This window comes from Lepeophtheirus salmonis, chromosome 10 (assembly GCF_016086655.4).
Source record: "Lepeophtheirus salmonis chromosome 10, UVic_Lsal_1.4, whole genome shotgun sequence".
Lineage (NCBI taxonomy): Eukaryota > Metazoa > Arthropoda > Copepoda > Siphonostomatoida > Caligidae > Lepeophtheirus > Lepeophtheirus salmonis.
The window spans coordinates 3,374,143-3,395,508 of record NC_052140.2 but is presented as its reverse complement, the minus strand read 5'-3'; the positions used below and the strand labels follow the sequence as shown (position 1 = coordinate 3,395,508).

At 34.2% G+C, this 21,366-nt stretch overlaps 1 long non-coding RNA gene and 2 other non-coding genes across 4 annotated transcripts; all 3 read right to left on the bottom strand.

The window, feature by feature from the left end:
- Positions 1-8,342: 8,342 nt before the first annotated feature.
- On the bottom strand, positions 8,343-10,683 carry LOC121125380 (uncharacterized). 2 transcript variants are annotated; one of them, XR_011782061.1, is made up of 5 exons: positions 10,581-10,683; positions 10,341-10,527; positions 10,117-10,278; positions 8,666-10,043; positions 8,343-8,611 (listed from the first exon to the last, which is right to left on the bottom strand). It is a non-coding gene; the product is annotated as an uncharacterized lncRNA (long non-coding RNA). The 2 variants fall into 2 exon arrangements; XR_011782060.1 differs by having other exon boundaries at positions 10,117-10,527.
- Positions 10,684-13,316: 2,633 nt separating this feature from the next.
- LOC121125755 (U6 spliceosomal RNA) lies at positions 13,317-13,422 on the bottom strand. The gene has a single exon (XR_005866750.1). It is a non-coding gene; the product is annotated as a U6 spliceosomal RNA (small nuclear RNA).
- A 6,701-nt stretch (positions 13,423-20,123) lies between these two features.
- LOC121125754 (U6 spliceosomal RNA) lies at positions 20,124-20,230 on the bottom strand. The gene has a single exon (XR_005866749.1). It is a non-coding gene; the product is annotated as a U6 spliceosomal RNA (small nuclear RNA).
- Positions 20,231-21,366: the final 1,136 nt, after the last annotated feature.

The window sequence follows — 21,366 nt, the reverse complement described above, 5'->3', positions numbered from 1 at the left end:
GATTATGCTAAAAAATAATGTGTTGATAAAGTTTTTTTTCTGTGGCCAGTATAAACATATGTATATGTGTTGCCTATCACGTCGTAGCTGACAACTAAAGGATAACGTTATTTCATTAAATATTTATTTTTCTACACAATAAACAGATGTTTACCCCGAGAGCTCTTGCACACCGCCCTCATGGTATTCAGGGGATTGATAGTTTAGTTAGGCCTTTTTGACTGAGCCCTTCTTCCTCTCTAACATTTTGGACTTGCTGACGATGTGGTCCGAGAGACACCCAACTGCTTGAAGTACGCAATTGGAAATTCGTGGATCACGTTCAAGGGTAATTTTATCGACTTGTACGTAAGCTATAGAGCTCAGATTTGTTTAGTTTATTAAATAATTGTTTATGCTTTAATATATCGAAATATGAATTATTTTCAATTACTGAATCTTGATTAATTATTGAGTGAATAAGGGTTCAGATTTTAATGGATCACCTATTATTTGTGTTTCGGTTTATTCTATTTATGTAAATATCATGACTTTAAAATTAGAATTAAAAATATATATTTTTAAAATAGATCTGGCTTTTTACTTAATGCTGACCAAGTATTGTTTTTAGTTTGACTATCACAAATGGTTTAAAATTGAATATATAGGGAGGGACATTGATTGAAATATCTAAAGAAAAGGCTATAAATATGGTTGTTTTGGACTATTTCACTTCCTGTTCGGAAATTCTATATTTATGAACTTTTTTAGAAACAACGTATGAACAGCACCAAAGTAAAGAATATATGAAGATAAAAATAAATTTTTTCAGTAAAAGAATTAATGAACTGCCACAAATAGTGGGAGGTGAAATATAAGTATTTATTTCTAAGCAATTTAATTTGTTATTACAAAAAAGCATCAAAGACACCGGAGACACTTGGTATTTATTTTTTATAGTAAAAAAATATTCTCTCCTACATCATGAATTATACAATACATTATTTCTTCCCAGCTTGTCCTATTTAACACCAATATCCTCCTCCATGCAAGTTACTACTTGAATTTCACCGTCAACATAAAAGTAGCGCAATCAAAGATTGAAGGATTTGAACCGAAATGATAAAGGAGTATCGTTCTTTTATGACAAGTATATTTTTCTCAAAGGGTTGCATATATTAATCGAAATATTATGTATTCAACGAAGATGAAGTAACTAAAACTGTCCTCTGTTTTATGGTAAATTCGCTTGCTGGTCAATATTACGATAAAGTTGCCATGAAATCGATTGAGAATATATGATCTAGAATAATTAAACAATGGTATCAAAAAGTTTTAGAACTAATAACAGGAATAGGATTTAGTATGGTGTCAACAACTTGAGATTGTCAGCCTGCTAATGTCAATTTTTTTTCCAATAAATGTGATGGATCTAATTCAAGTTTTCCCCTATTTTTTTTATTATTTGATACTGTTCATTTGTTCTAAAATATATACAACAACCTTTTGGACAAATCTACATTTGGATGTCCACATTTTGACGACTCCCCAGTATCTCCTCAATTAATCCATATCAAATAACTAAAGTTTGAATGCACAAGATTAGTTAGATATACCCACAATCTAAGCTCCAAAGTGTTATCTCCTAAGCCAATAGAAAGGATAAATGTACTTTTTGTAAATGTATTATTTTATAATTCAACTATTAATAGGTTCATTCATTTTTTAACCAAAAACACAGATTGGAAACAAACAGCTGAGCTTCTCAAACTAGTTTTTTTAGTTTTTTTAAATATTGAAATGTTAAAATTATTGGATGTTCCAAGCGACATCAAGACGTAGGAAAAAAAGCTGTTGGACTTGCGGATATGTAATTGGTGGAGTTTTTTTTTTTTTAAAGTTCAAATCTTTGGTAATAAAATAAGAGACTGATAAAACCATAGGCTAGAACAGAGAAATATTTTTGGTCAGAAAAAATACATTAAATGGTCTAGCAAAGTTATCTAAATATTTATAATCCTTTAAATCAATTAAATATCTTCTATTTGCTAAGATAAACTATGACAGAATATAGAAACGCTTCTCATGGTATCGTTCTTTAGGAGGATAAAACTTTCACAAGTCGACCAAACAATTATTAGAAGCTGAAAAGAAAATTTGACTAAGGTCTTTGGGAATATTAAAAAACTTAAATATTCAGTAAATTAAATATCTATTATCCGAATGTGAATCATGTGAATGAAATTTTTTGTAATGCAGACATTATAATCAAACACCTCCTAAATATTGAAATATTCCTTTATGATCTTCAATGCCAGTAAGGACTCATTTTTATATTGCCAGATATATTTCACGATCCTTATAAAAAAAAATTAAGATGTCATGACTTTACATCACTTTTTACAGTTAGTTCAAATTCGATCTAAATTAATCCCAAGTCAATTTTTAGTAACAAACTTAAAGATAAGTTTTTTTCGATAAGTCTAAATTTATTGATTTTGTAGCTTCTCATCCTTATACATCTCATCTCGTTGAGAATCTTAAAGCTTCAAAATGATATTTTTTGAAACGAAATCGCGTCTTGATCTTTTTTATGGAGTCCGTCCCCTTAAAAAGTTTTTAATATATGTCTATAAGAAATTGTAATGCCTTGTTCTTTATCATGTCAAAATTTCTCATATTCTTGTAAATCTGGCCAATATTTTTCCTCCTTTATTCTCAAAATCGGAGATACATTTTTAAATTTCATGATGAACAATTTTCTATCTTTTAAAAATGATAAGCACGAAATGAAGTTGAAAAGAACATCACCAACACTCCAGCTAGAATAAAAATAACAAAACTTTAATCAAATCCATAAATATCCCTCAAATAATATTCATTATCATCTTCAATTTCAAAAATTATAAAATTTTCATTTAATTACTGAAATGATGCAACACTATTGACTGTGGAAATTAAATCAAATTCATAAAATTGATTCTATTTTATTTGGGGTAATATGTAGTGTTTTTTTTTTTTTTGAAAATTTTAACTGAAAAAATCACTTTAAGTATTACAAAAATTTTTTAGGACAGAACCAGACCGAATTTTTCCTCTCCACCGATTTAACCCGAATATTTTCTATAAGACCGGTCCAACCCGAGCTTTTTTGTTGGACCAAATTAGTTCTGTTCAACAAAAGCTACATACACACACTATCACCTTCAGGGGATTTACTTGTTTCTTCAGATTGTATATTGTTTTAAACATAGGATATGTGCTATTTTGATTTTTTTTTTTTTAAATAAATTGTAAAGTACTTCTCATCTAGACAAATATTTTTATGTGTAAATGTTGGTATGTTATTTGAAGTTTACATCTTTTATTTTTATTAAAAATTGCCATATCAAAATTTGCGAAAAATTGCAAAAACTGTTTTTGCCAATTTTGCAAAAAAAAGTAAGTAAAAGAGCATTTATTGCCATTGTGAAGAGAAATACAAACCTACCAAGATTTTTATTGTAATTACAAAATCGAAAAAGTGATGGAGAATAATGTTGTCAAAAAACTACCCTCGATAACTGGTTTATTTTTCAAATATTGCAAAAATTATGAATAAAATTTTCTTGAAATTAAAAATTACCTGTTTTATGGTAATGTTTTTAATTTTTTCTACAAAATCCACAGTTTTATGGCATTTCCTTTAAAAAGTTGAAAATTGACGTTCGATGAAAAAAAGAGAAAAAATTGAAAAATGACACATATTTCAGTTAAACACCAATTTTTATGTCTAATTTTATGCAAACGAATTTTTAGACAAACTTTATTTTTTCTACGAATCCTATATTCAGTTGGAAATCCATTTTTTGCACCTGAAAAAAAAAATGGAATTTTAACCGGAATTTTTTGACTCATAACTTTTTTGATTTCTAATTATTTTTGATCTATAATAAATCAACGCCCCATCTAGTCTCCTTGAGCTCCAAAAAACACTGTTTGTGTTATGGGTATAGAATAAGCCCCCCTTTTATGACACCCAAAAATCAACATCCCCCTTTTTATCCTGACTAGGCTCAAAAGAGGCAAAGTTTCAGCCTCCTAGGTCCAATGGTCTGGGCACCCTAAAGGACATAAACTCTATTATATATGGATACAGATTGACGGTCATTCTTTTTTTTTTAATGGATTTCTATTCTAACGCTAAGATTAAATATATTTATCCTTATTTTAATAATGTAGGTAAAAGTTTGTAAATAAAGATAGGCTTTATTTCTTTTAAATGTATCAATATTGGTAGTTATGTATGATAAAGTTTGACCAAACCCCAGGGGTCAAATGCGTGCATCTGAATTTTATTCTTTAATTGTAATTTTCTTAATTATTTTTTAATTACATATTAACGCTGGTTATGTGAAATTGATATCTAATACCTGTAATGCAAACATATATTATATATATATATTTTTTTTTTTTGAAAAGTTAACCCAATGTCTTGGAACTATCCCCCAAACACAAACGCCCATTATACCCTACCATACTCTATCTAACATAAAATATGTATTTATTTTTGTCTTACTACCCAACAGCTTTTTAACTACTATCAAGCATAACAAGTGCTTCTTGCTCCGTCTGTAACTATATTTTCGTTTTCTTATTGATTGTAAGTTGAGTAATGATAGGACAGTAACAGCGAATAAGAAAAAGTAAATCATAACATTGCTCTAGAATAAGCAAACAACCAACTGATATTATTATTATTCACACGTACCGGGATTTGATAGATTTATTTATATCTAAGATTAAAGTTTAATAAATTTGTCATGATGGTTTACAAATAAATCCAAAAATTAACTTGGTACTTTTAACAATTTTGAATATTATTGTATAGGAGAGCCTCTTATCTCTTAACAACGTTCCTTTATATTAGCTTCAAGCAGCTGAGAGAGCAATAAGATAAGCACAAATTCCATAAAGAGACTGCAGTCTCAATTAAGAGGAGGACCTGTATGAGTAGATAATGTTTTATCTAAAATATATCTAAAAAAATTTAAAGATATAATTGTTAAGCCTCACCAGGAATGGAGAAATTTTTTATACAATTCTAAGTTCTAATGCTTTTGGTTATTTAGTGTTTGGCACTGACCTTTCAAATAACCACATTCTCAATATATCAAAGGAATAAGCAGCCACTCAGCAAATCATCGGGGAAAATACTCCTTATTTTAATTCAAATAACACAATCGACATCATTCGCCAAAACCTGAGCAAAACCCCTTTTTTTAAGAATCGTCGATACCCGCCTGAGCTTGTAAAAATCACCTAAAACGTAACACCATTTTTGATACAGGTAATTTCTTCTTCCCCTTACAAAGAATGTCTGTACATCATCTTGCATTAAGCCCTTTGGTGTCTAAAATTGAGAAAAATAGCGAGTCGCTTTCATAGATCCGTACAATTTTAAATCTTAATCTGAAGCAAGTTGCAAGAATTGATCATTTGAAAGCGTGATGATTTAAGTACTCTTTAAAAAGGTTAGAGTAAAAAGCAAGGCTATACAATTGTAATATTAGTTTAAGTGAGTCATATAAGCTTAGAAACCTACAAATGAGTTAGAAGAACTGATAAATGGCTACAATGTCATAATATAAGATCATTTGCCATATTTTTATGAAAAAAAACATTCATTTATTACATTCAAATAGTCAAATGTATACCTTCACCTAAAAAAGGCTTCATATTAGAAGCAAATAATTTGTGATTTATGAATTAATAATAAATCTAATAAAATCTAAATTAATAAATAACTTTCTTTACAAATAAAAATATAACAAATTGTCTTTTGAACTTATAATATGTAATTGTAGTAATTTCTCAGTTCTTCTACCCCATTTGTAGGAGCGTACTTTGGAAATTTGGAGAAAAACCCGCTTGGTTAATACCAAAGTGTGGATTTGCTGCTGCTAATTCATGCTCTTTAACACCATATAATAAAGCAATGTCAATATGCCTCATACCTTTGATACAAAAGTACATACATTACTGTCTTTATATAAAAATCTTTTCCAAAGCTCTTCAAAGTTTTTAAAAAGTATTTTCAATTCCTGGATCGTCTGATCCTTCTGAAAGATTATCTTTTTCTGCAAGGTGAATCATAACTCAATCTAAAGTAGTTTTGGCTGAACTTTTAATAGTATTAAATGTCAACTTAAAAAATTAACATGTTGTTTATAAAAAAATTTTCAAAATATTTTTTTAAAGATATTAATTATAGTTTATTTATTATGGAGTAACTTTGAAATGATAATAATTATTTTATTAATTAATTCAATGATTATTATTTTATTTATAGAGGGGGTAGGGAAGTTTAGGTGTTTTTTGAAAGATAATTTTGGAAATCAAGGATGTATTTGAGTATTTTTTATATATTTTGGTAGAGCAGTGGAACAAAATAATAAAAAGTTATTGAGTTCTTTATATTTGTGTTTATTAACATAGCCTGGCAAAGTAATAAATCAATGCAAATTATTTAAGTATATTTTAAAAATCCCCATTATTTTGTTATATAGATACATTTTTTGGGGTAAGATAAATAATATATAATGCTCCTTTGAATAATAATAAAAAGAAAATTATCCAAAGTAGGAAATTAATATATCGCAATTAAGACTTTTTGTAACTCTCATTAAGAAAATCACTACGTGTCAAGGAGTAATTAATGAATGGACTATATTCTAATTCTCTTTAGAGATCATTATCCAGAACGATGTGAGCTCTGCCATATTTTTCCTGAGCCAGTCCTTGGTTACTAAAGAGACAGAGGGTTGAACGTTATTTGAAAATTACTATAAAAATGAGGATCTACGAACTATTTCTGAAGAAAACATGAAAATTGATGCAAGTAGGCGAAGGGACTGATTCCACTTGGCAAACGACCGTTTCTCAATCATGCATGAAATCGATTCCCAAATAAAAAGTCGTTCATTCAAATAATTAATTAAAATCACTATCCGTAATCTGATCAAATTAAGTTTTTTTTAGGCACGAAAAAATAATTAAATATCCCTTTCATTAATGGCGGTATTGTTGATTTTTTGTCTCTCTGCTCTTTCCCTTCAGTCCTTTAGACTCAAGTACCGATCCTTAAAGGAAAAAGACAAGACAAACGGTCTTACACGGCGTAACCTCGCTAACAGAAAAATGCCCTATGTATTTTGTTGTCAACTGTCGATTCACTCTTCTCTCTTGATACTTCATGGCTATTTCATATTTATTATTTTTGTTAAATTCACTAAGTAATAAGTTATTTTATAGTTATACTCCATTTCCAAAAGAACAGGAATATTTACAGTTCCTTGTTGATCCCTCGTCGTGAATATAATTTATATATTGGCCTTTTTAATATTGGCTATTTCTTCACAGAAATAATATAATAACTACTCTTTTAATAAAATATTACAAGCAATATTATAATACAGTATCTAATAATATACTGTGTCGATTTTTATAATATGTAATTCTTTTTTAAAAACGGGTAAGAAATAATATGGCATTGATGGTCCAAGAGTATAAAAGATATAAATGGCAATTGATATGTTTGACTTATTTGGCTAACTACCAGATGATTTCGGGCCTTTTTTCTCTTTCTTCGTAGAGGAAAGGTTGAGTGATACACTTAAGGTAACGACGTGCTTAAAGACTGCTCCTAATATTGGACTGGACATGACCGAATAAATAAGGACCGACACAACACTATCAAAATATATTTTAAAATATCCTTGTCATCTCGTTTAGATATGTCTCTGTTACTAAACTAATACCGAATAAATCACCTAACCTTATTGGAATTAATCAAACCAATATAAAATCCTTGCATTCTTTGATGGCACTAATTTGAGCCCTTTAGCACATGAATGTATAATCCGTGGAGTTATTTGTGTTCAAATAGTTTTGCGAATTTCAAATTGTGATATTACCCAGAGGCGATGCTAGTTTTCATCGTTAGGGGAAGGAGGAATTCAGCCCCCTCAAAAAGGGTCTAGTGACCCCACTAATATTGCCAATGGTTAGGGCTGGGCATACGAGCGAGTGCAAGGAAAGGGTGGGAGCGAGACACATGGTACTATTGATTAAAGTTTATTTAAAAAATCAACAGCCTATGATGCTATCATTTTGGAGGATAGAATATCACGTGATTCAGGTAAAGAAATGGGAATCTTCTATATTTCAAATAATACCTGAAGAGTTGATATGAAAAATAATTTTCAAATTCAAAATATACTTGATCTACTTGGTGAAAATCCTGAAAAAAACTTCAAAATTTCTTTATTATATATCTATTTTATAAAAGTCGCTAACAAAATATAGATACAAATTACAGTTCAATAACGTATATTTTGATTTTATTTTAAAGAATTGTGTTTAAATTAATATATATATATATAAAAAAAAACGATTAAGTATTATAAAAAATATTTATTTTGTTATAAATATTAAGTATTTCAAATGGATTCAACAACTTATTAGGGACAAAATATAATGAGACGTTTTTATACAGAAATAAATATACTAAGTATGAGTAGAAATAAAATCCGTCTTTTTCCTATCATACTTCAAATTCCATGTAGAATCGTCCACTAAGTCATTTGCAAAGCTAAAAAAGAAAAGTAAATTAATGTGTTCAGTATTTAAAACGACTTATACTTACATATCAACATGTTCGAATCAATGAAGCAATGTATGTATATACTCGAAGAAACTGATGTTAGACAAACTACTTGCACGCCATTTGAAGCTAAGATCCCCTTTGAGAGCATACAGTTGGCGTTGTTCTTGTACTGGAGGGTAACGAAATTTGGTAAGAAGTAGTGAAGTTACGTTTTGTTTGCCTCGGATTCAAAAACATTTTTTTAACTTCTGAAATAAGCTCTCGTTTGTCTTAGGATTTTTTTACGTCCAAGTTCAGCCACGCTAAGGAGTCCATGAGCTACAGAAGTAGTATTTTTCAATTGGAGGTAGCTTTTTTCAAGGACGTTGCCACCTTTTTTTTAGAGTAGGACACTCCATCCGTCATAAAAGCTAAAAACTCATTTTCATCAAAGTCCAAGCCAAGAGTTTGTTGATAATTTAAACGACAAAATTTGCGTTATTAATAGAATTAGCAACTTTTATGTCTTTCGTGTTGATTAGATAATGACGACCCAAGAAACAGCCCTCCAATCATTATTGCTGTCACTGATCGTTACATATTGTATTTCGTCTCATCAACAGCTATGAAAATATCCTTCAATTTTGGTGTTTACATCCTTGCTGACAACCTTCATTAATCTATGTATAATCCTTCTAATTAGGCACAGTTCTATCAACATATTTCTTCATAAATTTCGAGACCTTGGGGTTCCCACAGTGAAAAAAAGGTATATTACATGAAACAACCATCTTAAGGAGGTGGGTGGTAAATTTAGAGTTTTCTTGAATCCTCATGAGTCAGATGTCGTTCGAATGCGTTCATATTCTTGATGTGGGACGAGGACATAAAGTGTCGTTGGACTCTGGATGGGTTATTGTAAGAGTACTAACATCGACAAATTCGACAAAATTTCATGGCCTCCATTAATGTCAATTTAGCCATAGGGAATTTTTCTTAGGCATTTCACTAATAATATTAATCATAATGTACAAAGGTACGTGGTAAACTATAGATTCTTTATTAGAAGGCAATGTGATCACAACAATGATTTGATATCCGCTGTGGAGAAAAATAAATAAAAAAAAGCCATAGAATATTTGAACATCAATTCCTGTAGACTTTTGTTTTGTTTTTTTGAGTTTTGGGATTTGTTCTCCATTTTATGGGTTGATGTCTTTAATCACAAAATAATACAAACAATAGTTGAGCCCAACTTTTCTGAATAAATCAATTTTTGCGTATCGTACGCTGTTGTAATGAGCCAAAATTATTTTAAAGCGGCCCGTATTGTATGATCCCTCCAGGGATTCCTTTAAACATTATAATTTTGTGGGTATTTATTAAATTTTCCTTTTCGGCCTTTGCTTTGTCGTATATTTTTTATACGTAAAAGAGTCTGTAAAAATGTAAATTAAAATATATGGAATTAATATTAGTTGAAACTGATACTTATAAATTAGAAATTAAACCTTAGCAATAGTGACAGAGGCACCTTGGTTTGTCCAGCATAAATGTATATTCCTGCCAGGTTTAGTCCGGTCGATTTTGTGTCCACTGATTATGTTGCTGGCCAATTTGCTATAATAAATGTCTTGTAACAGCAACTATTAAATTGGTAGTTGCAGGGAATTCTTTCATTTTAATTACAAAATGAATAAATTAATAATATAATTAAGCCAAACAATACACTTACTTAGTATACGTTTATTTGTGTTCTTAGGTACCAGATTTCCTTTAAACTAGTTTGGTCTTTCTGTAGTGATGGCCTTAAGGAATTATATTGTATTCGTCCCCATAAAGTTCCTCCTCAAGACTTCAATCCACATACCATGCTGATGTGTAGCTGCTTATTTTCTTATACAATGATGTGTTTTGTTTTACTATTAAATAAAATTATTAATATTCATTAACTTTCTCAACTTATTTTAGTTACTGGTTGTTACGATTTCTTTCATTTTTCTCTTCATCTTCATTCTTTATTTTTCACTTTGGTTGTTTTTTTCTAAATCACTATTATTGACTTTTTAAAGATTTTTTAAAATAATTTCTTATTATACTTTTTAGGGGTTTTACTTACTTTAGTCTTCTTTTTTGGAGTGGAAGTCGAATGACGAGAGGGGGGAAAGGTAATTAATTATTTTCAAATGAAATATTATTTACAATATTGGAAGTTATATTTATTTTTAATTTTTCTTTGATTCATCGTTAAATACAATCAGAAGCATTCGTATATACATTAGATTATTTGAAGGATTTCAAGAGAGCTTCAATTGAAATTTTTCTGTATATATATAAAACACATATATAAATAATGGAAATATGAATTGAAATCCATTATTAAGCATAGAATAGGTATTTCATAGACTTTTATGATCTGAAATTGCAGACTGGCTGCACAATTCACACACCTAGTATGCTTGGTTCAACAGACCAACTGTGCTCGGATGTGAGAGACTACTTTAAAATTGTGTTAAGGAAGCGTGATGGTGAGGCCTAGTTTTTGAAGATGATGGGCTGCGAAGATTAAACGGCAATATAGCATTGTACTTCTTACGGTAGGTGAAAATGTTGGATTGGCAGTGGCGTTATGGCTAGAATTTTTTTTTCTGATAACTTGATGAGGTCTCTGTAAAAAAAGGCCTTTGATATTATAACCCTCCTCCTATAGAACTCAGAAGTGGTTATCTTGGGATTTTGTTGCTGTGGGTCTTACCAAAAGCATTTAGATCATGACTAATGAAAAAACCTTTGAACACCTAGCCTAATTCTAACTAAGGAGGTTAAGCGAACTTTTCCAGATTTAAGTCAAAAATCTAGGCAATATACCGCAAATGTACCCTAAACACAAGGTTTTCGTCTTGATCGACATGACTACAAACAAAAAAAACCATAATTTCATTTACATAATTTCTTTACAATGGAAAGATGCAGAAGATAAAAAAAAGGAGTAAATAGAGCACTACTACACTGATAAAGCAAATTAGACGTAAAATTTGTCTAAAATCGGTCACAATAGTTCAAGTAATGATGAATAGGATAGGGTTTGTGTCCTAGAACACAATAGTGCATCCAAAGAATACTACCCTTGGAGATTATACCTATTTTACAATTGGCTGTACTAAATAAATCAATGGCTATAGTCAAAAGTTAGTGGGACAGAGGTGGTAAATATAGCTAATGTTACTGAACGGCCAAGTAAGTAATATTTCACCTAATCATTCAAAACACATCTTTATTAGTAAACAGATGTGTATTACTACGACGTGAAATGTTAAAAATTATATATTGAATACCTTCCTTAGTCTTGATGTTTCTATTTGCTTCTAAATCTGAGACAATTCTAACTACAAGCACTCGGTCTATTTAAATTTTAATGATGGGCAAGATGATGTCACAATCATTATTAGTGGGAAAAGTCGACAGAGATCCCATTATACACACAACCCATAAAGCATTTTTGAAGGGGTGTGTCAAGAAGTTATCTGCTACTTCAAAAGAAGATGGCAGAAATCGAAAGATCCTTGGAAATGGTAGATAACAGTTAAAAAAAAGTAATCACAGAGGATGAGGTAAAGCACTATCACCCATCCACAATCGCAGTTAATGACCCTCTCAGAATGGATGAGGGGATGTATACAATTACCAAATAAAATATAGCACGTTTTAAATCGGTAAATGGGGTAAAAAATGCAAGTCCCCATCTTACAGGGTCCCAGTGTACACAGAGCGTATTTCCTTCATAACATAATAATAATTTTTGAAGTAAATAAATTTTGCGATAGAGTACTTTTTTAGGTTAATAAAATTTTTATCTGTAAATTTGACAATCCCAATACACACTTCTCCAAGTGATACTTCATTTTAATTTTATTATTTTTTTAAATTATATAATAGAATAATTATACATTATGGATATTGGACATTTGACTTATAAATTTCCATGTTCATGGAAAATGGATACAATAGATTATTGAAATGAAATTTATAAAGAAAATTCATGGACTCAAATTTCTATAAATGTAAAAATTATAATTAATATTTAGATGGAAACGGATATTAAATCCATTCGAACTAAATGGAATATAAGAAGAACAGTGTGACCTGAAGAGACTTGAGTATTAATTCATCATCTTAACCGTAGGATGCAAGATTTTCATAGTGGTAACATTGTGAAGTTTCCATAAAACATAGATTTGCCTTCTAAAATTTGTACTATTATCTAAATTCTCTGTTATGGACGTTAGATGAACCACCAAGTTGTAGTTGTTTTATATTCCATAGAGTGGCATTATATTAGTTATACGGCAAATAGCAGATGAAATATCAAGGTTTTCACACTTTTTCAATTTTTCTGAAGTGGTGTCTGGTCACCGATTATGCTCTCAAGGGACCACAATCAAATGATTGTTATGTTAGGGGGCACCGGTATGGTAAGAAACGCAGGGTAAAAATTTATTAAAGTTCGTGAAAAAGTATTATTCTGGACTCGATGAAAACTAGTGATCCTCGGTGAACTGATTGTGATTTGTGATGTAGATATCCGGACAATCCTTAGAAAGGTTTTCGAAAAATCGGAGATCGATTTCGAGGGTCGATCTAATCGACTCAGTAGAAGGAGTGCGCGTAGTGGAAGAGAATAATCCGAACTGCACCTCTGTAGGACGCCCAAAAAAATGTGGAACACTTCACGATTTTGCGTGCGTCCTTGCGCAGGGGCCATGCTAATCTTCTCTGTATCATTCCAATTTTAGTATATGTACTGCCGAAGCAAGTACGAAACGACAACAGCATCAGGTGTTCCCAAGCGGTCTCCCATCCAAGTACTGACCTGACTCAACGTTGATTAACTTCAATGATCGGACGAGAATTTAATTAGATGACGAGGCATTTGGCTACAAGGAGTGATTATGGACGAAACAGGAACGAGAACCACAACAAAAAAGAATTGTCCTTTAAAAAAGTTAATTTTAAATTTTCGTAATAAATTAATTATCTCTTTGACAGTGATAACCCTGCTCCGGCTGATGGAGCAGTGGGTCTCAATCCCTTGATTTAATAATCTTACAGTGCCAGAAAGGGCACTCTATAGCACTTATATAGCCCCACCACGGGCTGTCATTCTCGAACCTGTTCTCCCCCCACACCTAAAACATTTATTGTCATATATACAACAAGACATACAAAAGAAAACATTGCCGAGCAATACTCTAATAAATAGATAAATACATGAAGGATAGAACAAGACAAAAATTAACCATTAGCATGAAATATATATATATATACAAAAAGGAAGAAGGCATAGAAGACGACCACATTTAAAAGACCTGGTAATACCAAGGTGGTCATTGAGAAGAAGTAGAAGAGAAGTATGATGATATTGAAAGTATTTACAGTTGTTGTGAGGTAAGAGAATGCATAGATACATATCCACAGTGGTGAAGAATATGATTTGCATTGTAAGTATTCGAGTCCAGTCTTCACATAATATAGAAAACATTTTTTAAAGATGATTATAAATAAGACATTAACATGGAGTGCATTAGATACAAATTCGATCATTAGTAAGAATTAAATCAGCACACGTATTCAGTACATAATAATAATTATAACTCGGGATTGCCGGCAACATTTAAATAAATAAGTAGCCATTAATATATTACAAAGTTATATAACAAATTTAATAGGTGACGGCATCTCCTGATAAGGGATCCAGCACCATAAATTTAATGTATTCATCCACGACGAGTCTACAGGTTAATCTTCATCCATTTTGAGAATGACAAAGATGCATAAACCAGAAGGAAACTATAAGTATAACATCACAGGAAGTTTAATGGTTGGTCTTCATCCATTTGAGAGAAACGAAGATGCATAAACCATAATCCAGAAGAAGATGGATATAATATCTGAAGGTACTCATCCTCGGCCTAGAAATAGAGGAAGAGTGCAAGTCTTTAGTTTGGAAAAGGAAAAAGGATAAGGCAGGAATGTGTTAATAGAGATTGTAGATGAGGATGTAGTCATACATCAAGCTAAGCATTCCCAAACACAGCAGCAAAATGACAATCACAACAATGAGGAGTTAAAAGCCTCATGTGAGTTATCAAGAAAGGGGGGTAAATTAATTTATATTACATTCACCTACAGAAATAGAATTAAAAAGAAAACTATTAATTTTACTGAGGGAAAGATGGGAGGAACAATACTCAAAAGAAAAATAAAAAGCAAAAAGAACAAAATTACATTAATTAAATTTTGAGTAAGCACACACAAAGAACATACACTAATTGGGCTCAATTTAACGAAAAAGAAAGTCAACTTAAGAGCACAATAAATGCAACACTCCACTCAGAATCAGAACAGTATAAGCACAGGCTATGTCTGAATAAAGAATATGACTTGAGTGTAAGTAGAGGAAAAGAAGAGATTACATATATACATGAAAAAGAAAAGAGTCTCAATCAGTCATAAAATGCTTCTCTTTCAGGTGTGAGAGGCATAGAGTCTGCATCACACCCATATGACAAATGTACGCTTTAATAATAAATACACTTTTTAAACTATTATAATCAAGTACATAGATTAACTCAAATGTGGGCAGCTTCATAGTCAGGCGACCACGATCTATATATATGGTACCCACAAGAGAGAATTCTTAGCTGAATGTATTGAATATAAAGAGGGGAAACCCCAAAGTTTCATTTAATGAGACATAGGAATTCTTTGAGATTATGCCTCTCCAATTCGTGACAAAGGGTAAGACAGAGAGTTGGACCTCAGGATTCAGGTTGAAATGAGACCTGATGGCCTCAATAGCAGTAGGGAAACCGTACTTTTGTGCTTTAAGTAATTCGTAATCAGTCAGTGTCCCCAGGTCGCTCACAATGGTGGGTTCAATAATATAACCCATATTGTTCTTAACAGTAACCATGTCTGATTTTATGGTCGAATTGTCAATCGGGATAACACTCTCCTCAACTACAACAAAACCCTTCTCAACAAGTGACCTAGACACCATGGATTGGATGTCGTCACGCCGACCTGTACACAAGTTGCCCGTTTTTATGCAAACTTGTAGGACATGCCCAAATAATCTATGGACCTAGGGTAAGACGGGCAGTAGTTGCTGTCACTAAATTGAGTAAATCTGGCTGCCTTACTCTTAGTCTTAACTGACCCAGCCATAATCTGAATAGCAGATCTAAACTGGAAGTCAGAGACCTTTTTCCTGTAAGACCAGAGAAACCCAAAGTTCTTCTTCCCCTGAACAGCCGACGCCAATCCTCTCGTATCCACATGGGAGGCAAGATTCTCAGCATAAAGCTTATCCAAGGTAAAATGCTGATGCAGCTGACATCCTCTCACAGTAACAGGCTCAGGGTATATTGAGCTGGATTATTTTGCAGTATTGCTCTTATGATAGGGTCATTTGAACAGTTTAAGGCTTGAACACGTGAATTCCTAGCCAAGATTGCTCTTGGTATAAATTCAAAGATTCCAAGCCCCCCATCAGCAATTTTAGCATGAAATAAATCGGTCAGGGTGTCATGGAAAAGTGCATTCCACTTCCTAACTGCTTTACGTACAACATCAATCACTTTGCATTCCCCTTGAGGCACCTTGCCCCTCACAATCTCAAAAGTGAGCTTATGAGTCAGGTGATCTCTCAGGATAATATACTTGTGAAATGATGATATTGGAGCAGTCCTTAAACGATTAAGCATCATCACAGCCCTCTTAGAGGGGGACGACCTTAATAAACCTTTAGAGGAGAAGGGGAGCCCAGGGTACTAATAAAAGTCCCCTGACTTGAGCTGAGGCATACGAGTATCCCCCACCTTAATCGTGAGACTCAATATCTACTACGAATCGCTTTTGACTACGTAGCCCCTTTATAGTAAGGCTGGCGCAATTTGCTGGATTAGGTGTTAGACCAACACGAGCAGCAGCAGCAACGTAAGAGTTAACCGAGGCCTGTAGGCCATTACTGGTAGAGGATATCAACACTATGTCATCAGCAAATAGTAAGCACGATAGCTCAGCTCCATTCAACCGAAATGGAATATGGGAAATCATATCCTCCAAGACCATATCAATGACCAAATTAAAAACTAATCCAGAAATCGGATCGCCCTGGAGGATACCCGAACCAAAGCCTACTTCAGTTAAGTTATTGAACTCCGTCCGAGCATGCAACAGGACGTAAGACAGATAACTAGTAATCTGATGTGGAACCCCAGCCTTGGTGAGTGCACGCGCGATTGACTGGTGGTTCACAGAGTCGAAAGCCTTCCTTATATCAAGGAAAGCTAAAGAAATGGATTCAAAATACCTCTTGGAATGTCGAATGGCCTCATCGAGCACAAAAGTGTTTTCTGAGATACCATCAACCTTCCTAAAGGCCTTCTGGACCCTGGCGTATGGTACAATCCTCAACCTCTTCTCAAGGATCCTATGCAGGACTCGAATTACCTGAGGGAGGACCGTAAGGGGCCTAAAGTCAGACCATGCTGTTGGGGTGGGAGTCTTTGGGATGAACGTTGTTTTTGCCTTCAGTAAAACGTCTGGCTATGATCCCCTAAGAAGTGCAGTGTTAAATACTGACACTAGCCACTCTTTATCTATATTATGGGTAGCTGCACCGTTCCATCCAAGGGGGACCTTCCCCGCATTCCTAGATGGGAGAGCTTTTTTAACCTTATCAACAGTGATAGGAGCTAACAATGACATATAAACCTGAGGTGGTTCAGGGACAATGCGTTCATCACTCTGGGAGGGACACTCGAAATAAGATTTCCAAGATGCAGCAAACGTAGCTGGCATCCTGTTATTTTCATCAAGGGGATCACCTTGAAGTATGGCCCGTGCGGCCTTAGGGAAATCCCGGTTAAGGCACTTAGCAAAGGTGGACCTCGCGGTTGACTAGGGTGTTATCCGTCGAGGTCGTGCATCAGTGGCCCTATCCTTGCTTAACCTAACATTGGATTCCACAATAACCTTAAGCAGGTCATTGAAATTGGGTCCAGGTTGTCGGATTAACAGCTCAGACAGGCTCCTGATGAGTGTGTCAGTAATAGGTTTTCTATACTCCCGCCTCAACAGCTTAAAGCCATTAGACGACAGAGAGCTAAAAGTCCTAGAAGCAGTTAAGTAGTTCAACCTTCCATGGAGGTTCGTTACTAGGTCACTATGTCTAGTCGGTAGTTGGCTTGTAGTCTGTCTCTTAAGTAGCTAGAGAGACGTCCACAGGCAAAAGGTAGGTATAATGGGTTCGTTTGAACCCAAGATCTCACCTGGGAAGCATCAGTTGGTAATTGCTCCCTAAATGAGAGAAGATTAAGATGTCTAGTAATCTTTCTGTCTCTAGCTCTATTAACTTCATCGACCGTGAGGCGCAGAAGAAGAAGCTATAGGCTGTGGATTGACGTTTAGAGTATTATTATTACGGGCTATATTCATTACAACATGCTGACAGACACCCTGACACTCAAGCTCAGATATTATCTGGGAGTTGGTCTTGATAAGAACTGACTGCAGCACGAAGTAATGACATAGCCTCAGCTTCAGCAGCCGGGTTCGAAGAGGCAAGGTTTGCTTTGCTCCATTTCAAACGTAGCTGCATTAGAAGCAGGTGTAGGTAAAGTCGTAGGTGATGTGGGCTGCCTAGTGTTTGTCCGAACTAGTCTCCGTCCTTGTGTAGGCAGTCGGTTAAGTTGAACATCCATAGCCCTATTGAGGTTACTCAACATTTGGGCATGGTCTTCAGGAGTCAAAGTCGATTGAAGTCTAGTTTGTCTCTGAACAACAGGGGGGTCAACAGGAATAGAACAATGGGTGGGATTGATAGATACATTGTTATTCCTACCCAGGTTCAGTATGGGAACAGTCAGAGGGCTTTGATTTCGTTTAGAGATGGGTGTCTCATTAGTCTCCATATGTCGTTTAAGTTCGCGTCTACGTCCAGCAGTGTCATTAGGAGTTGACATCTCAGCAGGACGTGTCAGTATGGTAGTGCCTTCATTCCTCAAGGATTCCTGAGAATCAATAAAAGGATTAAGCACAGGAGATGTTTCAAGGTCAATCACCTCTGTAGGCCCTTGAGGGGCAGCAGGTGAGTCAGTCGCAGACACAGATGTGTCTGTAGTAATGTATACACAACGTGAACTGACAGAAGAGTCACTTGACAATTCAGTTGTGGTATTCTCAAGCCTTCTTTGAGCAGAAATGGCCAACTTTACTTTCTTTAAGTGGTCTGGATTCTGAAGGCGTTTTATGACAAATCGTCTTGGACGATAAGAGAACTTCATGCAGACATGATCCCTCATATCATCCTCAGATTCGTTAGGGAAGTCCCGAACGAACTGTATTGCTGTGTTTACCAGCAGTTCGATTTCGGCTTTAACCCATCTGTTGACACATTTGAGCTTTGACAGGAGTTCCCTTGTCTCAGCATCAATGGGGCAATTTGGATCTCATCAAAGATGTTGAGATATGCCTGGCGATGTCTCATCTTCACCACATCATCACATGATATGGCGAAAAGTGGTGACAGCCATGTATGTAGATTCTGCTTAGCCTCAGAGGAGCGCTCCTTAATAAGGTGTTTCTCCATGAGGCTAAGGCCCTATAAGTATCTTCATCCCATTGAGGGGAGGGGTTCGAGGCATAATGCCTTATCTTATACTCCTCCCACTCTGAGGGATGCATTGCATTAATATGCACCCATAAGCCGGAATTGGCTTTTGCAATAAAGTCACACAGTGGACAGTCCAACTGGGTGGAGTCAATCCATAGTACGTTCTGTGAGCTCATTATAAATTCTATTTGGGGGGTAAAATAATTAAAGAACACAAAACACAAGAAAATAAATGTATGTAGGAGAAAAAGAATTTAGAATTTAATAAGGAATTTACTTTTAAATATATGTATGAGGTGGTATAACAGCTCAACACAAGCAAATAACAATACAATGTAACGTGACAGTTGCTTACCACAGGTTAGAGGAAAAAACTCAAACTTGTATGACAAAAAGGAAAAAGGAAAAGACAAAAAGGATAAATAATAAACCTTTTATATTGTTTACAGAAAAGGGAAAAGGAGAGAGAAGAAATTGCTACTCTTCACTCTAATAATCTAAAGGCAGTACAACCTGGTTTAATCCTAAGGCTGAGTGCAAGTCTCTTTGTAGGTTGACAGAGTTTGTAGGAATAAGAACGTCACAGAGGTGGAGGAGGACGAGATAACTTGAATGTTACAAAAGGCAGGCCCACAAATCCAAATTAACTTTCTTTGACACTGAAATCAATCGATTTTTCACTAGGAGAAGAGCAGGACGTGTTTTCCAATGTGCTGACTGATTAAATTTCGTGAAGCCGTGTTGAAATCACCGAAATAATGATTTAAATTGAGATCCCAATGTGTTGATACTGAAGCCTCTGACTTGAGACTGTGAACTGCAGCTCTCTAGGACATCCAAAAAAATGTGGAACCCTTCACGATTTTGCGTGTCATCCTTGCGCAGGGGCCATGCTAATCTTCTCTGTATTGTTCCAATTTTAGTATATGTACTGCCAAAGCAAGTACAAAACGACAACAGCATCAGGTATTCCCAAGCGGTCTCCCATCCAAGTACTGACCTGACTCAATGTTGATTAACTTTCAATGATCGGACGAGAATTGGTTCTTTCAACATGATATGGCCGTTGCCGAAAAATAGTCAAAGTTACTCCCGCTGTTTACCCGCACTTGGGTGAATCTCTTCACTTTGACATTCAGAGCACTGTACAGAAATCACATTGTGTCATCATTGCTCTCCAACCATCACAATGCTTTGTTTTAATTAGACAGTCAGATTCCCCTTGTCCGTGCCAGTTCTGAGTTGACTGTTAATTGATAGCCAAACATGAATACAAGAAAGTTGCCCCTCAAGTACATGTGTAGCTTAGGTAATCCACAGAGGCTCTTGAATGGGACCGAATTTGCAACACTAAATAAACGATATCACTCGTCCAGGCCCACCGATGAGCAAACAACTGCTTCCTACACAAAGCCCGATTATCCCAGTCCTCAGAGCCAATCCTTATCCCAAAGTTACGGATCCAATTTGCCGACTTCCCTTACCTACATTATTCTATCGACCAGAGGCTGTTCACCTCGGAGACCTGCTGCGGATATGAGTACGAGCTGATGCAACTCCGCCATAACCCTCCCTAAGTATGAGGTGCATAAAATACATATTCCACATTTGATAAGAATATGCCTTACACAAAGATTTAAACAATACTAATAATTATAATTGGGCATGCCCTGCAACATTTAAATAAATAAAAAATAGCCATTATAATATAGTATAGTTCTAACAAATTTAATAGGTGACGTCCATCCAGTCTCCTGATAAGGGACGACGATCCAGCACCATAAGACCAATGACATCGACCGATCATATGAGGTATTAAAAGGTTGAGTAGACTGGCATTAGTTTTGAATGTATTCATCCTCGGCCTAAAAATAGAGAAAGAAGGCAAAACTTTAGTCTGGGAAAGGAAATAGCAGGAAAGTGTTATTTGGGATTGTAGGTAAGGATGATGTCTTACAGCAAGCTAGGTATTCCCCAACACAGCAGCAAAACGACAATCACAGCATTGAGGAGTTAAAAGCCTCATGCGAGTTATCTAAAAGGGAGGGGGGCTGAACTATTTATATTTAGTTCTCCCACACAA